The sequence below is a fragment of the Pan troglodytes genome, chromosome 18 (genome assembly GCF_028858775.2).
Source record: "Pan troglodytes isolate AG18354 chromosome 18, NHGRI_mPanTro3-v2.0_pri, whole genome shotgun sequence".
Lineage (NCBI taxonomy): Eukaryota > Metazoa > Chordata > Mammalia > Primates > Hominidae > Pan > Pan troglodytes.
In genome coordinates, this window is record NC_072416.2 from 76,995,655 (window position 1) to 77,022,816 (window position 27,162).

The 27,162-nt window shown below is 40.5% G+C and overlaps 1 protein-coding gene across 2 annotated transcripts in view; it reads left to right on the top strand.

Annotated features, from left to right (window-relative positions):
• WWOX (WW domain containing oxidoreductase) overlaps positions 1-27,162 on the top strand; it is a 1,110,761-nt gene that overhangs the window by 754,917 nt on the left and 328,682 nt on the right. The gene's annotated exons all lie outside the window — the stretch shown is intronic.

Here is a 27,162-nt window from a genome sequence, read left to right on the forward strand (position 1 = left end):
CTGCTAAGAATAATGTTGCAATGAAACTTTTGTATATAATGCTGTTTAGTCCCCTCTCCCCCATTGTTTACGATTCCTTGGAGTTCCACTCCTACTTCATATTTACCATCACCATCCTCGTTCACCATTGTTGAAGCTTTATGTAATGACGAGCCTCATCCAGGACCTACTTGTGTCTCTGTGCCAGTCACTGCCTGTGAACCAGGGGCGTGTGGACTCAGGGCTCAATTCAAAAAAGAACCCAATTTTATTGGGACAAACAGATATTGATACCCCCGGTCTTTGAGCCCCACTGTCTTTTCACACTAATGAGTTCTTAGTGTCTATTTTTGGTGACTGAGTAGAGCTTGGTGCCATATTGGCTCAACATGGAAGATTTATGTGATCAATTATTGATCAGTCACGAATAAGGAATCGGGATGGCAGTCGGGAATGTGCCAACACCTCTCTCAGTATTCTGGGTCTCTCTGCATGTAGTGTTTCTTTTGCAGCTCTTAGAGATAAATTTTTTAATGTATTACGTGTGAGTTATTTGAAAGAGGGTAGGTGTGGACAGTGAGGCCAGGTGACTTAATTTCCAGAAGATTGCCTGTGGTATTTACCTTGATGAGTTCATTAACAATATGGCTTTCACCCTCAAACTTGCTCATTCAGAAATTAGATTTTGTGAGCCCACTAAGAGTAGGTCTTTCTGTTAGGTACAGACTCACAATAACCAAATTCACAGAAACTGATGTGTAAACCCAGGGTCATAAACAATAATTTTCAACAGGAGCTATAATTATCACATAGTTTGAAATGCTCTTGTTAATCTGAGTAGGAAGAGAGGATGAGAATTTTCTTATAGGTGGAACTACAGAAAAAGAGTTTACTTATAGGCAGAAGTATGGGTACTGAGCCAAGTGACATTGTAAGTTATTTAATTGGCAAATGATTAAAGCAAAGGTCATTGCCTATATGACTCAAATGCTTGGTTGCCTCAGAAGATAATGAGCCTGATACTTTCACAGTGAAGCTATATTGCACATTTGTGTTTGTTTATTGCCCATCTTTCCCACTAGAAGGTGAGGGACTTTATCTGTCTCATTCACTACTTTGTCCAACCTAGGACAGTGTCAGACACATAGAGATGCTCAATAAATCTTGGTTGAGTCAATACGTTTCAAAATACAAGGTGACTCCAAATATAAAACAATTTTTTATTTTCAAATGAAGTGGACCTCCCCTAAATTTTGTGCCCAGTTTATAAACTTTACGGGCTGTAGATGAAGTGTTCAAAAGTTTTATTGTAGGATTTCACTTGTTAATGCATTTTCACAAGTAATGTATTCATTTTAAAAGACTGGAGTTTTTATATATCCTTACATTTATGAAATAATTTCATTTAAACCCTTCATGCCCATCTTCAGCATCATTGCTAAAGCCTCTTGGTTTCTGTACCTGTAATCTTCATTCATTCCTCAGCTGTTTGAAACACAGCACTTTTGGGATCCTTGTATAATACCGGCCTGGCCCCACAATCAAGAGTGACTTGAACTGGGACATGTTTGTATTTCTTCAAGATGACTTTTCATTCTCTCATCTCATTCATTTTGAGGTCATTTTGTTGTTGAAATGTTAGAGTTCAACCTTAAATACTTAAGAGCATGGGACTGTCTAGAGAAAGGGAGATGAAATTCTGTGGTAGCCAGAGGTCAAGATGGCCTCCAGTGACCCTCACTTCCTGGGTTTTACATTGCAGTATATTTCTCTTCTACTCTGAACAGGATTGTCCTGTGTAACTTACAGGGGGAAGTGATAGCGCATGACCTCTGAAGCTAGGTGACAAAATACTTTCGGACTTCTGCTTTGCTTCTGTTGGATCACTCCTTGTGGCAGAAGCTAGACACCATGTTGTGAGGATACTCAAGCAGCACCATGGGGAGATTCACATAGCAAGGAATCAGGCTTCCAACAGTCAGACCAGATTGCCAGCCAACATGAGTGAGCCTTGTTGGAAGCAGTTCCTCCAGCCCCCTTTAAACTTTTGGATGACCACAGATGAAATGACCATCTTGACTTAGGAGACACCCAAGTCGAATCAGCTAGCTAAGCTGCTCCTGAATTCTTGACCCAGAAAATCTATGTGAGGGAGTAAATATTTATTAATTTTTAAGATGCTTCATTTTGGAGTAATTTACTACACACCAATATTAATACAGAGCCCATTTGCACTGCCTACAGGATAAATAATCTAATAGCTTAATAACAATTAAAATGGAAGAAAATGTAGGAGTTCCTCAATGGTTCCACCTGTTTCATGAGGTTAAAAATGTACACATTAGTGGGCGGAAACTTTTATACAGTAATAAATTCATTGTTCCCTCTGCGTATAGCACTTTCTCAAAAAGTAGTTTGGTGACAGGCTTCTTTCTTCTCATCATTAAATGACATACTGGAGATCAGTCATATAACTGCAATTTATATCTTGCCCCCACCCAGTGTTGACTTGCCCAGGGTCATATAGATAATTAGTAATGTGTTATCTCAGTTTTGTTATCTGCAAAATGAGAATCCCTGATGGGGTTAGTGTGGGAATTTAATATCTGTAAGGTGTTTAATTTGTTGCATAACAATATGTTGTACTATACGTTATAACAATATGTTAATATGTTGCCATATATAGCCATGGTAAACGCATAGTAAATAGCAGGTATAATTATTATTATTTTTTTCTTTTTTGTTTTTTCTGAGACAGTCTTGCTCTGTCATCCAGGCTGGAGTGCAGTGGCATGATCTCGGCTCACTGCAACCTCTGTCCCCTGGGTTCAAGCGATTCTTCTGCCTCAGCCTGCTGGGATTACAGGCGCACGCCACGAAGCCCTACTGATTTTTGTATTTTTAGTAGAGACAGGGTTTTGCCACGTTAACCAGGCTGGTATTGTTTTCATTATTGTGGTTATCATTATTTATTTAGTTACTGATCATCAAAATCCAGAAATCCAGTTTCAGCAAACATTCCATAACCCAGTGTGCTAAAACCCCCTCACTGCTCTCCGTTACTCATGCATCCTCTTGACCATGAGGCAGAACCTTTGTATGTTCTTCTCATCAAGGATTTTATCTGAAAACCTGCAGTACTTCGCCTTTCCCTGGGTGGAGAGGAGGGGCGGATAAATACTTCTAAAGTAATGTAGTATGCACTCTCCTGCGTGGTGGGGATGTAGTGGGCTTCCTGTTATGAAACCCAGCTTCTAAGCATATGTCTACATCCCAGGGAGGTTTTCACTGAACCAAGAGATGCCATAAGCAGTCCTTGGTGTAATAATTTAATAGCGAAGCCTTCAGCAATAGATCTTCAGGTAAAATGGATGCTGACTGTCTATCTGTCATATGAAGATTCAGACATTGATGTAATTTAAAATACTTATAGTATCATGGATACAAACATATGCCTTTTTATTTCTGAAGGAATTTCCAGAATGTTCAATTAAAAAATGAACAGAGGAAATGAAAAATAAAATTGTCTGTTGTACCACCACCTGAAGATAACCACTACTATCATTTTGCTATATTTCTTTCTATATTTTTCTCAGCATTTACACGATTGTTTTTACACAGTAGTGACTTTGCCGAACAGTTATTTCATTTCGCATCTTGATATTTTTTCTCAATTAAAATAATAATTGTGAACATTGTTCTTTCTACTCTAACTACTCAGGTTGCTTATAATGAGCTTGTATTATAATAAAACTTCATTTTATTTTAGAGAAAATGAAAAGATGTTACTATGCAGGTAACTTTATTTATTATTTGCATGCAGTTTATCAAATAGAATTCCTTGGTTCAGCAAAATGAAACCTTTAAGTCTTTTAGCACCAAATGTTTGAAGTTATCATGAAACACATTCTAATTTGGCAGTGAGTTCAGGAGATGAAGACTGTCCTTTAGTTAACATCAATAGCTTTCTAAAATATGTAGCCAGTTAATATTTTACTTCTGCCTATGCATCTCTCAAATTTTAACACCCCTGGAACATAAAAATTCCTCTGTTGAGATTAATACCTAACGATACCTGTATTTGCTAATTTGTTTCTTTTCTTTCTTTCTTTCTTTCTTTCTTTCTTTCTTTCTTTCTTTCTTTCTTTCTTTCTTTCTTTCTTTTTCTTCCTTTCTTTCTTTCTTTTTTTTTTTTTGAAACAGCATGTTGCTTTGTCACCCAGACTGGAGTGTAGTGGTGCGATCTCAGCTGACTGCAACCTCCGCCTCCCGGGTTCAAGTGATTCTCCTGCCTCAGCCTCCCAAGTAGTTGGGATTACAGGCACATGCCACCACTCCCGGGTACTTTTTGTATTTTTAGTAAAGATGGGGTTTCACCACTTTTGGCCAGGCTGGTGTTGAACTCCCGACCTCAGGTGATCTGCCCTCCTCGGCCTCCCAAAGTGCTGGGATTAGAGGCCTGAGCCACCACTGATTTTTGAACAGCAGCTTTTTTTTTTTTTTAACAAAACTTTAAAATGGGTTATGTGCTTTATTTTCTTAGTGAAGTAATGGCTTCTCAAATTTACACTCCATTATTTTATTTTTAAAAAATCGGTATGATTCATCATAAATAAGTCAGGACTGTGATTGACAGTCTACCTAGAAAGATTAGGAAAGTGGGAATGTTAACCCCCCCACCCCCCAATTATTACCTTTGTTCTTACAAGTGTGTTTAAATCTCTTTCTGTTAATTTACAATTTGAAAGGTGGGTGAGGAGAAGAGTTTGAAAAATAGATTACTGTCTTCATTAATACAGGTTTGACCTACAAAGTCTTCACGTACTTAATGATTAAAAACCAAAGTACTAAATAATAAATTATAAGAATTTATAGGAGTCATCTTCTTGAAATTAGCTTACTGAATATTCTTATAATAAATCTGAGTGGGTGTCTAATTTAGTGTTAGCTGACTAAAATTATATGTTGCGGGGAGGAAAAAAAACACTTCCGTTTGAAGACAAATGCAGTGAGTTTAATCACAGGTGATCTGAAAGGCACCACCTATCTTTTGCTTTGTTCACTTCGCAGAAACTTTGGCGAAACTGGCTGAATGAAGATCGATTCCAATTTGTAAATGTGGCAGACAATAAAATTTCCCCAAGCACTTTGATGATGTTTGTGTTAACACTTCCTGCTCAGAGCTGTAGCCCATCAGATTCTAGAGCTGTAGCTCATCAGATTCTAGAGCTATCCAAAGAGGGAAGACAACCTGTCTTCTCCCAGTTTCCAGCCTGTATAGACTTAATCATTTTCAAGGTTTAAGGGTGTTTTTGTTTATTGGTTGGGGTGGAGAGAGACGCACCACCTCTCCTAACTTCTGTGTTTGCTTCCCTCATGCTGTGTGCATCAGAAAAGATAGCCTGTTCATTCATCACTTATTTCCTGGCTTCCACCTTGGGTCTGTCAGATTCTGTGTGAAGCCCAGGGGATCCAGGGAAAATTGAGGCCCAGTCCTTACTCTCATGTAACTCGAAGTCTTTTACAGAAGACAGACTTGGGAACAAATCAATCAAAATGAGTTTTGTACGGAAAAAGTCGGTGCATGCACAAGGTACCCAAGAAAGAGGTGACTAACTTTACCTAACTTTACTTGCAGGGCAAGGCAAGTAATTAGGGAAAGTTTCCTTCAGACAGGGGAAGACAAATATGAGTATCCAGGGAGGATGTTTCTGGCAGAGGGATCAGCATAGGAAAGGAGTTCAGGGATGAAAAGAGTCAGTCTGGTCCCTAGAAATAATTTTGTTGGTGCATAAAGGGCCAGAACAGAATGACAGAGGAAAATGATAAGGATTTAGGCAGGGACTACGTTGGGAAGGGCCTTGCAACAGGCCTGGACATTGTTTGTAGGCAAGTAGGGGCACTGAAAGCTTTAAAGCAGGGAGTAACAGGCTTGTAGTGACTTTTATCGAAGTAGAAGTTGAATAGATCTAGCCTGGTGCAGTGGCTCACGCCTGTAATTGCAGCACTTTGGTTGGCTGAGGCAGGTGGATAGCTTGAGGTCACGAGTTCGAGACCAGCCTGGCCAACATCACAAAACGTCATCTCTACTAAAAATACAAAAATTAGCTGGTTGTGGTGGTACACCCCTGTAATAGCAGCTACTCAGGAGTCTGAGGCAGGAGAATCCCTTGAACCCAGGAGGCAGAGATTGCAATGAGCCCAAATCATGCCACTGCACTCCAGCATGGGTGACAGAGCAAGACTCTGTCTCAGAAAGAAGAAAGAAATGGAATAGATCTCTTTCAGTACAATGGGAAGGGGCATATAATTCAGTACTTTAAAAAAATGTACTATCTTATTAAATAGAAATATACATGTACATAGATTTAACGCACATATTCACGAACATACACATTTACATATACAGTCATCGTTGCTTAGAGAGGAGGTTGTGTTCTGAGAAACGCTTCATTAGGCCATTTTGTCATTGTGCCACCATCATAGAGTGTACCTATACAATCCTAGATGGTATAACCTACCGTACTCCTAGGCTAGGTAGAGCATATTGCTCCTAGGCAGCAAACATGTACAGCATGTTTCTGTCCTGAATACTGTAGGCAATTTTAATACAATGCTAAGTATTTGCATATACAAACATAGAAAAGGTACAGCTAAAATATGGTATTACAATCTTCTGGGATCACCATTGTATATGTGGTTCATTGTTGATCAAAATGTCATTATGCAGTGTGTGACAGTGCTTAAATAATTTATCTCAAATATGCAAAGAGTTTTCGCTAAGGGAGAAGAAAAATGTGAACCTCCTAATAGAAAAATGGGCAAAGATAATGAACAGGAAATTCATTGAAAAGAATTGGCAAACATGAAAAAATTCTCAACTTTATTTTTAATCATAAAAATGGAAATTGAACAATGAAATACTGTTTTTCACCATGACATTGGCAAAAGTTAAGAAGGCAGATAACTTCCATGTTGGTGAGCATGTAAGTATAAAAAGGTATAAAAAAGAAGAGTTGTCCTGAATCTGGTCTGGAATAGAACCTTTTTTTCCATGATGCATGATGTAATTCACAGCCTCATTCCTGATAAATTGCTTAAGCAATTTTCTGATAAACTTTAATGGGATTAAGACTTGTTCTGAGCAATCAGTCACCCATCTACCCAAGCTGACTGTCAGTCAAGAGTCTAGTGACCTTAAACCAAATGTTATTTTCTTTTTGTATCTGGCCTAACATTGACTATCTTATCATTTCATTTTCCTATAAAATGCCTCCACCAAGGCTGAATCTTTGAATTGATCACTAGAGGCCTTTTCCCTAGTAGTAACGTTATAATAAAACTTTGACTCATGCTCATAACTCGATTTTCCAAAAAGTTTTCCTTTACAGGGGAAAAGAACATCTGCTGTTTATAGGAGCATAAATTGTTTTTGGTTATTTTGAAGAACAAGTTGGCATTTTTGACCCAAATCAAACACATGCCTTTTGATCAAGCAATTCTGTTCTGTACCAGAAAATACAGAAATATTTGAATGAAAATGCCAGGACACCCAATTAGAAGAATCAATGCTTTTTTAGCATTATTTTGTATGCATACATGCATACATATTTATTTAGTTATTTGACCGATTACATTCTAAATTGATATTAATAAAGAGATATTTGAGTTACAGATTTTCCAAAGTTTTAAATACTCTATAGCAAAAAAAGGAAAAATGAAAGAAATTAAAAAGATACCTCTATATACATACATTGTGTGTGTGTGTGTGTGTGTGTATAAATTGGCTGTGCATGATAAAATTTTTTATTTCAATCGTTTTAGGGGTAAAGTGGTTTTTGATTACATGGAGAAGTTCTTTAGTGGCGATTTATCAGATTTCAGTGTACCCATCTGAGCAGCATATGCTGTACCCAATATGTAGTCATATGTATATATATATGTGTGTGTGTGTATATGTATATATATGTGTGTGTATGTATATATATGTATGTATCTGTATATGTATAATGGCTGTCCATGATATAATTTTGAGTGAGAAAAAGCAAATTGAAGAATAATACATGTATTATCATATCTTTGAAAAAAAAACTATACACATAGCTGAATGTTTTTGTGTGTATTTTCATAAAATGATTTGGGGTTGAGGTGATAAACATTAATTATAAATAGTGGTAGATAACTTCTATCACCAGCACGGAGTGTGGCTTAGGAGCTGAGAAGGCTTTGAGGAGGGAATTTTCTTTCTTTTTTCTTCACCTGTCATGTTTGAATTGTGTTCCATCAACATGTCCTTTTTATTTTTTTGAGATAGTGTCTTACTTCATCACCCATTCTGTAGTGCAGGGCACAATCACAGCTCACTGCAGCCTCAACCTTCTAGGCTTAAGTGATCCTCCCATCTCAGCCTCCTGAGTTGCTGGGACCACTGGCATGTGTCACCACATCTGGCTAATTTTTTGAAGTTTTTTGTAGATGGAGTCTCACCATGTTGCCCAGGCTGGTCTTGAACTCCTGGGCTCAAGTTACCCTCCCACCTCAGCCTCCCAAAGTGCTGGGATTACAGGTGTGAGCCACCACGCCTGGCCAACATCTACTAGTTTTGAAATTAAAAAATATATATATATAGATATATATATATGAAAAAAAGGACAAACGATTTCAGTTGCACAACTATAATCGATGAAGTGGCTCCTTGATGTTCTCGGGGCAATCTGAGACACTGAGGAGAGCCCTCCCCCTTTGCAGAGAAGCAGGATGAAGGGGCGTAAAATGAGTTCAACTGATTTCAACTTTGTTTCCCAGCATAAAGCTTGGGCTGAGCTGCATGAAAGGGAAGTGGAGAAGGCAGGAATGGAACTGATTTTTCCCCCCTGCTGAATTCCCCTTCTCCCTACTCCCTTCCTGCAATTTCTAATAAATTAGAAGAGCTCTGCCTTCCAGAAAAGAGCAGAGGTACCTTGCAGTACTTTTGGGAACCTTACCAGGAAGAACTGGGTCTACTATTGCAAAGGAAAAGCTTTTTTAAAAATGTTAAAAATTAGTTAAAAATGGAATGTGTTATAGCTCGATTTTTATCATTAGCACCCACTCCAGAGGGCATGTTGCTGTTAGTAAAACTTCAGATTTTTTCTGTCATTATGGATTTGGTTTTAGGGAAAATACCTTCACGTTCAGCATTTTATGTGTCAGTCCCTAAAACTCATGATCTTCTGTGATTCTCTTGGTTTAAGAGCAGGGCGAGTAATGTAGTCAAAAATTTCTCCATAGCCTTCTGGGTTAGAGGATATAACAGCTGGCAAACAGAACATTGATAGTTATTGATGGTTATTTGCAAAGGATGGACATTGATAGTTAAGTTTTAAGGAAGAAAATGAAGAGGAAATTTAATGTGATTTAACAGTGATTTTTTTTTAAAGACATTATTTGCATCTCCTATTTTCACTTACTTAAAAACAGGTGGTTTCCAAGTAGACATATTTTTTTCTTGCTTGAATGAGAAAGCATAATGAACTTTGTGATTTGGTGACATATCCAGATAGCTATAGCAAATAACTATAATGCCTTAGATAAATAGCATTTTCACGAGTAAACTTTTTAGTTCTCAAAAGAAAAATTGTAACAATTTTCTAGCCACATATTAGCATTATGCACAAACACATAAACTTTTGGCTGGAATTGTGGAATATGAAGTAGCTCCCATCCTTATTCCATCGCCCATATCCTAAAATGTAGACTGTATTAGTTGAGAAATTTTACCAAATATTTACTTATACTGTGCTATTATTTATACTATTTGTCAATTCCACTATAGTAGATGCTTAATAAATATTTGTGAATCAGTAAATGGATGGATGAATGAATAGTGGCCTACTTCTGTGAAGGCAACTGAAGAATTCCCACACTTGGTCCCCTTTGGATATAACATCTGTTCTGAGCATCTCCCCATTCACTATCTTGATGCGTCACATAAGACCTAGTATATAGTAGGCAGTCAATGAAGATCACAATGAATTGGCTAGACTTTGATTTATTCATTTATGCAAATTGCCTGACATTCAAAGAAAAAAGAAGGAAAAAAATGGACCTCTTATCATGTGCCAGACATTGTTCTAAGAGGGAAAGATACTGTGAAACAGAAAAGTCCCTATCCTGGTGCATCTTAGATGATCGTGGAGAAGGTAAGGCAACAAACACAAAATAAATACTTCATATAAGTTCAGGTAATGATAATGTGTGAAAAAGAAGTGTTCTTCCTGTTAGCAGTGCCAACATATGCTTTAGTGCTCTGCTGCACTGCCAAATGTGTGGATGTTCATGAGAATGTCTGGGAACTAGCTAAAATTAGGGAGTTAAAATGATCCAGCTTAGCTCAGGCTATAGGGAGGATTTCTCTCCCAGGTGTTTGTTTTGTTTTGTTTCGTTTTGTTTTTGAGATAGGGTCTCACTCTGTCACCCAGGCTAGAGTGCAGTGGCTTCAACCTCCCAGGCCCAGGTGATCCTCCCACTTCAGCCCCCTGAGTAGCTGGGACTACAGGCGCATGCCGTAACTCGCAACTAATTTTTTGTATTTTTTTTTTGTAGAGATGGGGTTTTGCCATGTTTCCTAGGCTTGTCTCGAACTCCTGGGCTCAAGCAATGTGCTTGCCTTGGCCTCCCAAAGTGTTGGGATTATAGGTGTGAGCCACTGTGCACAGCCTCAGAGGTCCTGTCTGCCTGCCTGCCTTTCCTCCCTCTCTCTCTTTCTTCCTCTCTTTGCTTCTTTCCTTTTTTCCTTCTCTGTTGAAGGCCTGAATAAAATAAAAGAATGAGTAAGAAAGAATTGACTCCCTCTGCCTGACTTCAAGCTGGGACGTAAGTCTTCTCCCAATCCATCCATCCATCCGTCCACCTATCCACCTATTAACTTATTCACACTGGCTTTAAAATTATTTTTGGCTCCAGCTTATTATTTTAAAATGTAAAATCATTTACAGAAGTTGACAGAGAGTATAATTAAATCCCATAAGTCTACCATCCAGATTCAGTAATTATCACATGTGGCCATTGTTGTTTTATCTCTCTCCACCCACTTCCCCCATGCCTGAAAATTTACCAAAGTAAATGCAAGACATTATATATTTTTATTCATAGACATTTTGAGTAACTTTAAGGTCTCTTTAAAAAATGATAATTACAGTATCATCATCACACCCAAAAACATCACAAATTATTTAATATCATGAAGTGAAGGCCCATTTTTCCAATCATTCTCTAAATATTATAAATGTCACCTTTCATTAGTTTGTTTGAATTCCAGGTAAAAACCTTTAACTCATTTCCTTCTTTTGATTTTTCAAAAGTTGGTTGAATACTTTCTGTCTTAAAAAGTCCAGAAATTGTTGAAATAGGTAAAGCATAAAAGAAATTAAATACGCCATGTTTCCAGGCTCTAATGTTTTCTATTCAAGGTTGTAATATCCAGTGCAAGCCTAAAATTGCTTTCTGGTGGTAAACATTTGAGAAAGATTTGGTTGTTGGTGATACTGATGGTTGTAGTAGGAGTCTCTGGAGAAATTGAACTAATACTATATGTGTGTGTGTGTGTATCTTTGTATAGATATAGATACACACATGTATCTATTATATATAGAGAGAGATATATATGCATATCTATACACACCTACGGGTGTGTCTATCTATATCTATACACACCTACGGGTGTGTCTATCTATATCTATACACACCTATGGGTGTGTCTTTCTATATCTATACACACCTGTGGGTGTGTCTATCTATATCTATACACACCTGTGGGCGTGTCTATCTATATCTATACACACCTGTGGGTGTGTCTTTCTATATCTATACACACCTATGGGTGTGTATATCTATATCTATACACTATATGTACTAAATAATATATATAAACACTATAGTATATAGAGTATACATATACACACTATAGTGTATGTACTATACACTGTACTAATACAGTGTATAATGTATATATATAGTATTCAATATAGATCTATAAACACACATGTGCATACACACACACATCTTTCTGTATATATGTATAAAGATATCTATAAAGATTTTTAAATAAGGAATTGACTCATGAAATTACAGAGACTGAGACATCCAAACCCAGGACAACCAATGGTACAGTTCATGTCTGAGTCTGAGCAGCTGAGAAGCAGGAGATAAAAAGGCATCAGTTCCATTCCATATCCAAGTCTGAGTCCAAGGGCAGGAGAAGCTGATGTCTCAGCTTGAAGTCAGGCATAGAGAGCCAATTCTTTCTTACTCAGCCTTTTATTTTATTCAGGCCTTCAACAGATTGTATGAAGCCACCCACACTGGGAAGGGCAATCTGCTTTACTCATAGTACTAATCGAAACGTTAATGTCCTCCAGAAACACCTTCATGGACACACTAGAGATAATGTTTAACATAATATCTGGGTATCCTGTGGCCCAGTCAAGTGGACACATACAATTGGACATCATGGTGGTTATGTCAAGTTTTTTTTTTTTTTGAAATGGAGTCTTGCTCTGTTGCCAGGGTGGAGTGCAGTGGTGCAATCTCGGCTCACCACAACCTCCGCCTCCCAGGTTGAAGCGATTCTCCTGCCTCAGCCTCCCAAGTAGGTGGGATTACAGGCGCCACCACCAAGCCTGGCTAATTTTTGTATTTTTAATAGAGATGGGGTTTCACCATGTTGGCCAGGCTGGTCTCAAACTCCTGACCTCAGGTGATCCACCCGCCTTGGCCTCCCAAAGTGCTAGGATTACAGGCGTGAGCCACCACGCCCAGCCAGCCAAGTAAGTTTTAACTTGGAAACAATGAGCAGACACTCGCAGTACATTCTCTACTTAGTATATTTCTTTTTCAGAGTCATCTCAAAAATCTCTAGGCCAAGTGTTCTTAACTATGGACCTTGATGAATGGACCCTGAGTATCTTAGAATCTTCTGAAATAATATGCAGCATTATATTCCATTTGTACCTGGGAAGAGGGTACTTGTCTTTCATCAGAGAGTCACCAATGGCCCACTGGTCCCTGCTGATTTAGTGTCACAGCTCAAAACTACCACTAGTCCTCGTGATCTTTCGGCATTGTGGCTACGTTTGTGAGAAGGGCCTAAGAGTGAATCTCCCAACCAAAAGCTGTATTCAGGCAGGCGCGAAGTCTCTTATTTACTCAGTGTCTCTGGAGCCCAGCACAGTGCCTCGCACACAGCAAGTGCTCAGTAGGTATCTGTTGAACTGGCAATACAAACAAATGAATAAATTAATGGGTGGTCACTGTACTAGTTTTCTATTGCTTCATAAACAAACTATCACAGGCATAGTGGGTTGGAATGATGGCTCTCAAAAAACTATGTCCACATCCTATAAATGCTATTGTACAATATATGGTCTTTTGTGATTGGCCTCCTCCACTTAGCATCGTGTTTTTGAGGTTCAGCCACAGTTGTAGCATGTCCATCACTCTTTGTGTGGCTGAATATTATTGCATTGTATGGATATACCAAATATTTTTCTCCTTTCATCTGTTGATGGGCATTTGTGTTGTTTTCACCCTTTGACTATTGCGAATAAAGCTGCTCTGAACATTTCTGTGTAAGTTTTTGTTGGAACACCTATTTCCAGTTCTTAGGGATATGTATTTATATCAAGCCAAACTACCTACCTACACACCTACCTGGGAGTGGAATTACAGGGTCATACAGTAAATCTATGGTTAATTCATCAGGAATTATTTTATAAATTTTTGATGTTGGATATCTGAAGATAATACAGAATGGAGCCCTTTTTTACTTTACAGATTTTTTTTTTTTTTTTTTTTTGAGACAGAATCTTGCTCTGTTGCCCAGGCTGGAGTGCAGTGGTGTAATCACGGTTCACTGCAGCCTCGATCTCCTGGGGCTCAAGCCATCCTCCCACCTCAGCCTCCTGAGTAGATGGGACCACAGGCGCATGCCACCGCACCCAGCTAAGTTTTGTATTTTTTTGTAGAGGCAAGGTTTCTCCATGTTGCCAAGCCTGATCTTAAACTCCTGGGATCAGGAGATCCACCTGCCTTGGCCTCCCAAAATGCTGGGATTATAGGCATGAGCCACTGCACCCAGCCCTGGATTTGGCTTTTTGAAACAAGGCTGCACATAACCTCCATGATGTGATTCTGGCTGTGTCTGTTGAGGTCCCAATGGGCCCAGCTCTGAGATTCCCTATTAGCACAGGGTCTGACACATCACAGATGAACAATGGATCTTTGGTAATTAAAAACAGAGCTGTGTGGCTATTTTTCTCCAACTTCTTTTTTTTTTTTTTTTTTTTTTTGAGGCAGTCTCACTCTATTGCCCAGGCTGGAGTGCAGTGGTGTGAACACGGCTCACTGCAACATCCACCTCCCGGGTTCAAGCGATTCTCCTGCTTCAGCCCCCCGAGTAGCTGGAACCACAGGCGTGCACCACCAAACCTGGCTAATTTTTGTATTTTTAGTAGAGTTAGGGTTTTACCACGTTGGCCAGGCTGGTCTTGAACTCCTGACCTCAAGTGATCCACCCATCTTGGCCTCCCAAAGTGCTGGGATTACAGGCGTGAGCCACCGCACCTGGCTTTCAAATTCCATTTTTTAAAGTTAATGCTTTAATATGTTAAACACCCTTATTAACATATTACATATGTTAATATGTAAAATAAACTCCCTACATTTTAAAGTGCTAAAGGTTGTATGTTTGTGCAGGTGGATATGTTTAAGAGAATGATTTAGGATGCGATCAGTTTTTTTTTCCTTGACTTACTCTCTTCGTTTATTTTTTTCCCTTCTTCACTTTCTCTGTTATTCCTTGCCAATCTCATAAATAATGCAAGACAACTTGCAAGACTTATTAAATGACTGATTTCCTTAAAAGAAGTACGTCAGGTGAAGGGCAGATAGAGGTCAACACCATAGATAAATCTTTACACTCCAGTGGACTTTGATTCACATCATGGCTCTTTCTCTTCCTTGCTGAGGCTTTTGACAATTTCAAATGCTCCCTGAACCTCAGTTTCCTTTGCCACAAAATAGCATTACAAATTTATAATTCCTTAGATCTCTGTGAGCATGAATTGAGGCAAGGTAGGTAAAGTGCAAGGAATTGTGTCTGGCCGGCCAGGTGCAATGTGGCTCACGCCTGTAATCCCAGCACTTTGGGAGGCTGAGGTGGGTGGATCACCTGAGGTCAGGAGTTCGAGACCAGCCTGGCCAACATGGCGAAACCCCATCTCTACTAAAAATACAAAAATTAGCCACGCTTGGTGGCAAGTGCCTGTAATCCCAGCTACTCAGGAGACGGAGGCAGGAGAATCACTTGAACTCGGAAGGCAGAGTTTGCAGTGAGCCACATTGCACCACCGCACTCCAGCCTGGGCGATGAGTGAAACTCCGTCTCAAAAAATAAACAAGAATGGTGTCTGGCCTCTGTGATAGTTACTCAACAAATCATATCTGTGATTGTTTTGGTTTTAATAATAATGGTTTTTAAAAACCATAGGTGATCACATACTACGCAGAAAGGGAAGCAGTTACAGCATTCAGAGCATCCGTGAGTCATCGACTCACTGCGTTGCTCCAAGGTGCAGATTCTAGTTGGAAATGTTAAGTTTTTTAGAGCAATGAAAAAATTGATCTCTTTCTCTTCCATAACAAAGATTTCCCATCGAGCTCCTGGGCTAACTTTTGTTTAGTAGTTGTATTATGAAAACACCGAAGAATCCTTCTGCCGGTCTCCATAGCAGTGATATAAATCAGAGCCCGCAGTTTCATGAATGCCTTGCTGTGCCACCAGGATTTTGATGCAGGGAGCCACGGTCAGATTTCAAGTGGTCATTTCACTCTTTCTCCCTCTGGGGGCCTGAGACATGATTAACTTGCAATAATTGTGACTCCCTCATTAAAGGAGAGCTGTAGCAAGGGAAGAAATCATTGAGACTGATCAAGACATCCCGTGCTATTTTTTTTTCTTGCGTATCAGCTGTGTGGGTACCTCTTGTTCCTCTGTCCTTCAGGTTAGTAAAACCAAGACCAGTTGCTGAAGCTATGAGCTATCGATAAAAGTTAATGTACCACACGAAATTGGAAGGGGAACAAAATCACTTAAGTGTTCAGGGCCACCAAGGCACTGGTGCATCCCCTGTGAGCCTGTTTGGCTCCTGGCGGTGTTTTTGTTGCCCTGGCTTGCAACGTAGCCTGATTGTTCTAAGTAAATGGCAGAGCACGCAAATCAAGGACATTGGCAATAAACCGGGAATGCACTGTTTCCAGCCACGGGCTATCCAGGGAATTGGGGACAGTCTGTAATGTATCTTGAGCTAGGACCATATCCAAATTACTGGCCTTTCCAGTTTTTCTTTAAATAGTAGGGTCAGTAGGTGACCACACTCAGAAGCCAAGCCTGCAGCATCAGGGCTGAGGAGTAAACTCTTTCTTTGGTCTGAAGCTTCAAATATGAACCCTTGCCACCAGCTGCATAAATATGATAGCCAAAGGGTTTCAAATTTGTGATTTGTCATAAACGCTCCTATTGCAGGCTGGGTCTAGTCCTTCTTGACTCTGTGGAAGGACAAGGCTTGAGGAAGTGTTCACAATTGGAGAAGGGCGCCTTCTGTTATGTTCTTAGCTCACTAAAAGTGGTTAATGATGAGAAGGGGCGGGTCAATGACAAGAAAAGTGGAGAAGGTGAGACAGAGAAAACTGCAACTCATCTTCATGGCACACTGGTTAGTGGGGGAGAGCAAGAAGTTTAGGTGCAAAGGAAAATGGAGTGAACATCTTGGCTTGGTTAACAGAAAAAAAGAATACCAACGCCATCTATTTTCATATCCCTTACTATTTTATGTACATATTTATCAATATACTTTTTGTTCCAGAAATAAATGGGAACTTAGGCACAATCTTTTACACATCTTACCTCAACTGGTGACTCTTCATAATCTAGAGCTATTATAGTTTCCAATTGACAGATGGGGAAACTGAGACTCAGAGAAGTTAAATGATTGTGTGTGTGTGTGTGTGTATGTGTGTGTGTTTTGTTTTTTTTGTGTGTGTTTTTGTCTTTTTTTAAGACAGAGCCTTGCTGTTTCACCCAGGCTGGAGTGCCGTGGTGCAATCTCAGTTCACTGCAACTACAACATCCCAGGTTCAAGAGAGTCTCCCACCTCAGCCTCCTGAGTAGCTGGGATTTCAGGTGCCTGCCACCATGCCTGGCTAATTAAGTGAGTTTCTTAAAGTCCTACAACTGGTGAGCTGTGAGCTGTAAATTGTGGAACTAATTTTTATACTGCCAATCTGAGGCGTTTTCTGACCTCATCGCTGCCACTGTAAAATGAATTCTAGCCCCAGACCATGACATGCCTACTAGCTTACCTCTAACCAAAAAGATTTATTATCCCAAGAGTTGTGAAAATGTGGAAGAACTAGAACTCTCATTCACTGCTAGTGGGAATGTAAAATGGTACAATGAATTTGGAAACAGTTGTCCAGTGCCTTAAAAAGTTAAACACACACATATATGGCTCAGCAATTCCCTTCCTAAGAACCTACTGGAAAGAAAACAAATGCTTATACAAAGTCTTGTTCATGAATGTTCATAGCAGCATCATCCATGATAGCCAAACGCTGGAAATACCCACATGTCCATTAGCTGGGGAATGGAGAAACAAATGTAGTCTATCGACACAATGGAATACTACTCAGCAATGAAAAGGAACTAACTCTGGATACCTTTAATAACATAGATGAACTTCAAAAACATTACGCTAAGTGAAGGAAGCTGGTCATAAAAGACCACATAGTATATGATGACATTTATATGAAATTTCTAGAAAAGATGAAACTCTATAGACAGCAAACAGAATGATGGTTGCCTGGGGCTGGGAGTGAGTGGAGGGGATTACCTGGAAAGGGTGGGGCAATTTTGGGGGGTCAAGAAAATGTTCTAGGACAAGACTGTGGTGATGTCTGCACAACTGGATAAATATACTAACAATCATCAAACTGTATATTTACGATGGTTAAATCATATGGTATGTGAATTTCACATTAATAAAGTCATAAAAAATGAATTCCAGGACCATTAAATCAGTTGACTGAGCCAATAGTTACAGGAACATAGAAAGATTTTCATCCATTCTGTATAATTAGACAAATTCTCTTACTATCTGTCCAACAGTTTAGCAAGAGTCAGTCTGAGATTGAAGAGAGGAAGGGAAGGTTGGAACCAATGCTGATGAGCCATTCATAGGCTCTGGCTCACTATATATGTCTAAAATTCACATGCCCCTAACCCTCAAATAATGACCATTAATAATCTGGCAGGAGAGGAAAGACCTGCAGCTCTTCTAGTCCTTATGCTATCTCATTGTCTCATGGATTTTTAATATGTCTTTGCATCCCTTAGAAATTTGCACTTTTCCCCCCTTTTTCCATTAAAACACACCTGCGTGCAAACGTCCATACACACCCATGTACACACAGACACACACACACGCATGCGATCTGTAAAAAGTCATAAAGGCCAAAGTTTTAAAGGAAGAAAATAAAAATCACTGGTAATCCTATCATTCAGAGATAACCACTGTATGTTTATTTACATTAGTTTTGATTACATTAGTTTAGAATGAAATTTTAAATACACTAGTATATGTAATTAAAATTGTATATACGTTTTAGTCAACCATCAGCTGTCTTATTCGTGTTCTGTGGACTCTATGGTGGGTGGGGTCCAAGCCTCCCTGAAGCAGATCTCTATCCTGTCACCCTGCTGGAAATGAAACACTTAGGGGTTAGAAGGGGATCAAGGAAAGTCCGAGAGTTGGTTGTGATTATCTTTAGTCAGAAAGTGCCTACTTTTCCAAGCATCCAGACTGCAACCTGTCTTTCCTACTCAAAATGGTTTTTATGGATTCTATTCTTATTTGGCAATTGCCTGGACTACAGTCACCAACACAAGTTTATACGCAAGAAGTGCACACAGCCCTCCCTCCCAGCTCATCCGGTAACAATTTAGATGAAGGATGCAAAATAGGATTCATTTCATGACCCAAGTCTGGTCAATTGAAACAGCCGATTGAAGTGCTGTGTTGAAAAGGATTTTGACACTGTGCATGGGCTCGTTGGGAAAGGGTGTCATGATGGATTACTGATTCTGCGGTATTTTTGTGGACGTGGGGAGTGGTGGCCTACTTACAGTGCATCGCCCACTCTGATTTAGATGAGCAAGCGCTGCTGAGTTGTAGATTTCCAGTTTCTAAACAACAATAAGTCTTGCCCCCAGATAGCCTCTTAGCAGAGCCAAAAGCCAGCAGAGAGAAGACTCAGCATTTGCTTTGGAGTAAGTTTGTGTGTGTATGTTTATCTCCCTTTTACTCTTGGGCTCTTTTTTCCCAAATAACTGAGGGGCCAGCACATTTGGAGAACATGGGATTTATCATTGACGTCAGTGCCTTGGGAGTCTATGTTTATGTGAGCTTAAAGGTTTTGGAAGCTGAATGACACAGATCAAAGTCTCTCCACTGATCTGTCTTCCAGTCCTCAAGGGGACTTCTTCCATCAACTACAAATCATTGATTAAAGTATTGGTCTGTCACCTGTCCATGTGTAAGGCCAGGCCTAAGTGCTCTCACAGGGCATGACTCAATCCTCAAACAGGAAGGGGGAAATTGCTTTCCGTCTCCTAACCCTAAGATCCTGGATGGCAGGTAATCTGCTTCCTCAAGATTCTGTTGATACACATTCAGGACTCTGGTTTCTGTTTTGCTTGATGACAATGACCCAATTTCTTTGACTAAATAAATGTATAGACACACATTACTTCTGTTCATTCTAAGAATCATAAGTTTTTCAAACTTTAGAATCACAAGGTCCATTAAAGGACATCTCCCCTGACCTTCCCATTTTGTAGATGGGAAGACTAAGGTCCAAGCTTGAATGACCTGCCATCATGGGGATAACCGGAATTGATACAATGTCTTGATTCAAGATTCAGAGCTCATTTTTTCTGTGTCAGATTAAAAAAAAACCCAAAAACCCTCAGTGATCTTTTAAATATGTAATTCTTCCTCCTCTTCTCCCCTTGTCTCTCTTCTCACCCCTACCAATGTAATCAGTTCTTTTTTTCTTTTTTGGAGACAGAATCTCACTCTGTTGCCCAGGCTGGAGTGCGGTGGTGCAATCTTGCCTCACGGCAACCTCTGCCTCCTGGGTTCAAGCAATTCTCCTGCCTCAGCCTCCCAAGTAGCTGGGATTACAGGTGCATGCCACCATGCCCAGCTAAATTTTTGTATTTTAGTAGAGACGGGTTTTCACCGTGTTGCCCAGGGTTGTCTTGAACTCCTGAGCTCAGGCAGTCTGCCCACCTCACCTTCCCAAAGTGCTAGGATTATAGGCATGAGCCACCATGCCCGGCCTAATCTAATCAATTCCTTTAAATCTGAAACTGTCTGCCTGATTCTGGTTTACCACAACCACCAGAGTCTTAAGTGTCCCAATAGCCAGGGTCTCATAGACTCTGCTTATGGTTAATTCTTCTGGGGAAATTAATTTCTCGAGGTAAAACAAGTTTTTAAATTATCCCCTATAGCTCATAGAAGCAATTCAGTAAATATTTGTTGAATATCAAATGAATGAACAAATGGCATTCTACATTGAATATAGTAATTCCCAACATTCCTGAAGGTTTTTTTTTTTTTTTTTTTTTAATGAGGCAATCAGGGTAAAAACCCCCGCTGCTGTCCTAAGACAGAAAGAGAGGCGATTTTTCCCCCCATGGCTTTGTCCTTATTCTTATAACCTGTATGCACTGCTGAACCTGCTGAATAACCATGTCACACTGGCAGGAGAGGGACTGGGTGAACTTGAGCCTCGATGCCTGGATTAAAGCCTTGTAATGATGTTTGCAAAGCACCAGGGGGATAACTGAATGGTTGGCACAGGCTTCGATGAAGCATGTGTCCACCACAGTTTCCAGTGCTTCTGCACCTGGGTGGTCAGAAATGAGTCCTGTAAGACACAGGTGACAAGATCTCCAGGGAGCCAGTTCACGCTTGGATGACTCTGGAGCTGTGGTGACCATCTAAATGCAAAATTGAGGCTTACTAGGAAATGCACTAGGTGACAGGCTCTAGAGAAATGGCTATTACCAGGTTGCTCAGGCTGGAGTGCAGTGGCGCAATCTCAGCTCACTGAAACCTCTGCCTTGTGGGTTCAAGCAATTCTCCTGCCTCAGCCTTCCAAGCAGCTGGGACTACAGGCAGGCACCACCATATCCAGCTAATTTTTTGTATCTTTTTTAGTAGAGCGGGGGTTTCACCATATTGGCCAGGCTGGTCTCAAACTCCTGTCCTCAAGTGATCTGCCCACCTTGGCCTCCCAAAGCGCTGGGATTACAGGTGTGAGCCCCCAGGCCCTACCCTGGGCCCGTCCTTTCTGGCCCCTCAACCTATTTTCTTCCAGCCATGCCCTAGGGAGAGCTTGGCTGTGGCCTTGCAGACCCTCTCAGAGGCCACTCAACAAGGGCCAACTGGAGAGAAATCTCTAGTCTAGGGCACAAAATTTCTGTCAACCCTTCTAACCAGTGTTTGAAGTACGTAAGACGTTCATTTCCACTTCTAATGAGGAATTAGAGGAACGGAATTATAAAGGAATTCTGGTTATCATTGCATGTACTTTTAGAGACGATGTCTAACAGTGCAGCCCATAGAATCAGGCTGCCTGGATTCAAATTCCAGCTCTGCTATTACTGAGATCTCTATGAGAGCTCAGAAAAGTTTACTTAATTTCTCCAAGTCTCAGTTTTCTCATAAGAAAGATGGGCATAAGGAAATAATGTAGGGAAAACGCTTGTTGCAGACTGAGGAGTCAACAATGTTATAATTAAAGCTATTACTAACGTCATTATTATGAAAATAGCCATCTTTTTTTTAAAGAAGGGAGTTAAAGGAAAGAAATGCCAGGCTGAGAGATGAGACAGTGAGTTACAGTGGGGGATAAAGGGGCTGTGGTGTCACACAGGCCTGGCATCTGTGGCCTTGAGCAAGTGCATTAATCACTCTAAGCCTCAATTTCTTTGTTTTAAAAATAATCAACTAAAATACTTTAGGGCACGTGGTAGGAATTCAGTAAATGCTCACTGCCTTCCTCATCCTTTTGCTTACCTCACATTTGCTTGCAGCCAGTGCTCAAAACCATAGACAGACAGTGTCCCCAGCCACTCCCTGCGTTTCTCTTTCTTTGCCTTCCGAAGCTGCTATCTTGGTGATTATTGAAGCATCAACACTTACTTCACATGCAGAGGCCCCTTTTATTTATTTTTTTAATTTTTTTGAGACAGGGTCTCACTCTCTTGTTCAGGCTAGAGTGTAGTGGTGTGATCTCAGCTCAGTGCAGGCTTGGCCCCCAGGGCTCAAGCAGTCCTCCCATGTTGACCTCCTTTGTAGCTGGGACCACAGGTAGATTTCACCATGCCTGGCTAATCTTTGTGTTTCTGTAAAGATGAGGTCTTGCTATGTTGCCCAGGCTGGTCTGGAGCTCCTGGCCTCAAGCAGTCCTCCTGCTTTGGCCTCCTGAAGTACTGAGATTACGGGTGTAAGTCACCACACCCGGCCCAGAGGCCTTCTTTAAATGCTAGTGCTTTTTCTCTTCCTCCATCTGGGTCTTGGTTCCATGTGTATTCAGTTTGTGAAAAATTTGAGTCGTGCACTTATTATGTGTGTGCTTTTCTGCATGTAATTATGCTTGATAAAAAAAGTTTAAAAATTTGTTCTAGATAGAGGTTTGAATGTCGCTAATTACCAACGTATAGCTCCTAATTGGAATTAAGAAGGGACTAGCTCCTGTTATCAGAGATCTGGTCATCACCCTTCAAGTTGACTATCTCCTTATGCTGATTTTTTTTTTCTTTTAAATAGTAGCACAAATATTTACCATCCAGCAGATGTGGTAAGAATGTAAGTTGTTCAGCCATTTACAGCTTAGTCTTTGGGAGATATCCATTCATTTTAAATACTTGAAGGGCCAGGCACAGTGGCTCATACCTTGTAATCCCAGCACTTTGGGAGGCTGAGATGGGAGGATTAATTGGGGCTAGGAGTTGGAGGCTAGCCTGGGGAACATACTGACACCTCATCTGTATAAAATATTTTTTAAAATTCAGCTGGGCATGATGTTGCATGCCTGTCATCCCAGCTACTTGGGAGACTGAGGAGGACGATGCTTGAGGCCGGAAGTTCAAGGCTGCAGAGAGCTGTTATTGTACCACTGTACTCCAGCCTGGGCAACAGAGAGACCCTGCCTCAAAAAGTAAATAAAATTGTAAAATAAAACGAGATATTTGGAAGGCTGTGTTTTTTTGCCAGGCCGTGTGCTTAGTCCCTGGGAGTATAGCGAGGGGCAATCACAGGTCAGGTCCTAGTCTCTCTGAAGACTTCATTCTAGTGGCCGTTGAAAATGTGTAACTACCCACAGTAATCAAGTTAAAGAAAGCTTCTGGCTGAGCACAGTGGCTCACGCCTGTGATCCCAGCACTTTGGGAGGCCGGGGTGGGCGGATCACGAGGTCAGGAGTTTGAGACCAGCCTGACCAACCCTGTCTCTACTGAAATTATTTAAAAAAAAAAAATAGCGGGGCATGGTGGCACACGTCTGTAATCTCAGCTACTCAAGAGGCTGAGGCAGGAGAATCGCTTGAACCCAGGAGGTGAAGGTTGCAGTGAGCTGAGATGGCACCGCTGCACTCCAGCATGGGCAACAGAGCGAGACTCTGTCTCCAAAAAAAAAAAAAAAGCTCCATTTGAGCCGCCAGGAAAGGAGGCCCTGGGTTGGGGAGTTGAATAGAGAGCTGCATCCTGAACAGACATGATCTTGGATGAGTGAGAGGCTAGGAGCGGAGGGAAAGCAGACGCAGTTGCTAAAGCTGTCAAGTCCCGCTCCCTTGGAATGCAGTCCTGGTTCTGCTACCTCCAACTGGGTCGATTTCAAAAAATTATGAACTTGTCTGAGCCTGATGTGGTGCCTGGCCAGGGCTCACTGCAGCGCCTGGTATACAGGAAGAACTTGATGTTATTCATGGCCAAAGATGTCTGGATGGTCTCCACTACAGATTCTGATGGCAAGTGACTTAAAGACATGTTGGCAATGGGTAGTGGACAAAAATTGAAACACCTTCAACTGTGTCTGTGACCAGAAGATTTTTTTCTTTTCTTTTTTTTTTTTTTTGGCTGACTGTCATGACTTAGTAAGGCCATCACAGGTTGCCAGAACATCTACTCAACTGTTCCAAGCATAACCTCCTACACAGGCCTTCTACATAGGAGTATATTTGGCCGAGACTCACCACTAGAAGTGATTTCCACTGGACTTCCTACAGGAAGTGGTAAATGATCCCTCAGATAGGCCCAAGAGCTCCCCTTCAAGCATAGAGACACAACCCTGTGAAAACATGCATTGGAACCAGGAAGGCCTGCCCCCATGACTTCACGTTGCATACATGCCTTTGAGGACTTGGCCTCTTAAAGGAATCTTTCAATATCCTATGCTTCTGAGAAAGTTACTGTTTCATTTGCAACAAGACAACTTAACAAGCTAGCTCTTCCTGCCCAGCAGACTCGGTGGATTCTGAAGAGGGTCTTGGGCTGACTCTCTACTTCATGGGTTTGAATTCAGTAATGTTGCAAGATTGCATGAGAGTAAGCCGCTGAAACCTTTCTGAGGAAGAGCCAGCTCAAATTTCAGTGTTGGATGTTCACCGCTTCTTTAGGGTTCTACCACTCCCAGTAAATCAAGTAATAGGTTTCTGTTAAAAACCCCAGTGTGCTGATCTCAGTGGCAGCCATCTTGCTTTGTAAGCCTTCTCTAGCTTTATGATTCTCCCAGTATATAAGACATTTCCAGTGTCTAGTCCAAATTAGTGTTTCTCTAATTCTCGAGTGTCTGATCTGCCTGGCTAGAATGATTAAAAAAAAAAAAAATAGCAAATCAGTTTGACAGGTTCTTCATTAAGTGGAGGACAGTGTTTTGATTGCTATTTAATGTGTTTTTCCTTCTGTCTGTTCTTGGCTATATGGAATTCACTTTGCCTCTCTTCCCGACTCTTCATATCTCAAGGTGAGTATCGTCAGAATCCCGGTACATTTCACCAGCCACCTTTTATAGAAGCGTAGAAAGATGGAGGCAAACCCATAAACAAGACTTGGTTTTTCTAAGCCACAGTGGCAATTTCCTACTTGATTACAACTGTGTCTACCCTTTCAACTGGCCTGTCAGTGTAGGCTCTGCATGTCCTGGATAATCCTACAATTGGTGACACGGTTACTGACTTACAGGTTTCTAGGGCATCTCATTCGTTTCTTAAAAGAATGTTTCTTCCACCCTTTTATTGCTTAGTAGAAACTTGTTCTAATTCTTTCTCCTGATACCATTTAGCCTATTAGTACCGGGAATAATCACCCTCCCTTATCTAGTCCTACAGATTCGTTTTGTTTTGAGTTGTACCCTCTTTAGGTCTCCCACCCTCTCTTATTTTTATAAACAGGCTCAGTGGTACTATATACACTGCAGATGGACAGCTGCCAACCTGCTCTTTTTGTGCTGAGGAACTCTCGATATTTCAACTAGTTTACATGACTTCCTTACCTATGCTACCTTATAATCCTTTTATAAATTTTGCTTTACGTTTTAACAACGGAAAACACTTAAGGTTTTTTTCCTTTCTTTTTTTTTTTAATTCTTCCGCCAGCTATCTTTAAAAGCAGTTCTAAAACTTCTTATTTTAATATTGTACCCATTGTACTTTAGTCTAAGTGATGGCTGCTTATGGCCATGCCCTTTCTTCTGCACTTTGGGTGTTTTGTCTGGATTTTTCTCTCCTTTCCTTTTGTGAAAAAGGATGAATTTTCCGAGACTCTGTTATGACAGAAACTCACCAGTTCTCTGTTGTTAATCAACAAATAGATTGTGAATGCTTGACTCTTCTTTTTTTTTTTTTTAAAGGAGTTTCAAGGGTAAGATCTGCTGTCTTGTGAATGTCAAAGAAGTTTCTCATTCGCCCCTTTCTTCTCTCTTCCACTGTCTTTAATTTGTTAATGCTTTCGACTTATTTTGCTTTGGATAATTTTCAAAGCACTGCTTTCTCTAGAGATCTCTAAAAGGCAGAAGTTCTGGCTATTAAAGATTTGCCATTCTCAGAACAGCCCAGTTAGGGTACCCTCAGGTTATTTATAACTGGATTTTATCTCAGAAAATTAACTAAAAGAAGATTAACCAAAAATCTAAAGGAAAATGCCTTAAACACCTCATCTATTATGCTGTGCTCAAACAGATATTTTCATCTTAACAGCCTGGCAAACCCAGTGGAACGCTCTTTCTAGTTTGGGGCATAAAATAAGATAACATTCTGAATTCCTACAGGAAATCTTGTAACTCTACTTAAAATTAAGGCATAAAGTATGAAAATGTGTTTCCTCTGTATAGTCTTATTACTTTGCCTGTTAAGTTAACTGGTTCCTATTTCTGCTGGTTCGAAGAGGTCCAGGACATTTAAATAGCTCTTCTAGAAACAAATTCTTTTCCTTACAAGCCCTGCCGGGTCAGTGGGTTCAGTAAGGAAGAAGGTTTTGTATTTTGACAATTCCGTCATCTGTTAATTTAGTCAGATGAGGAAGGAAACCAGAAAAGTTAGTCCTATTTCATCCATCTAAGACTTTATATCCCATTTCAGACTGATTAAAAGGCAAAATCTTCACAGTAGGACACCAAACCCTCTGTATGTCCTGCCTGCCTCCTCCCTCTGACCCGCCTGCCTCCTCCCTGTGACCTTTTTCCACCTACTGTCCTCTTGTTCTTCTTCAGCTGTTCCTCAGACATGCCAGGTGTGTTCCTGTCTCAGACGCTTTGCCTTTGCTGCTCCTTCTGCCTGGGGTATCCCTCCCATGTAGCACCATGAGCTGTTCTTCTCCAAAGGGCTTTGCTCAACTGACACTTTCTCAGTGAAGCTGTTTCTCACCACTCACTATAAAATGGCAGCCTGCCTCTCTGACCCTTGCACCCTCTCTTCCTTTTCCTGCTTTGTATTCCTTGTGGCACTTATTATATCACATAGATACAGACATAGATGTGGACATAGATAGAGACATAGACATACATGAGTTTTGTGTTTATT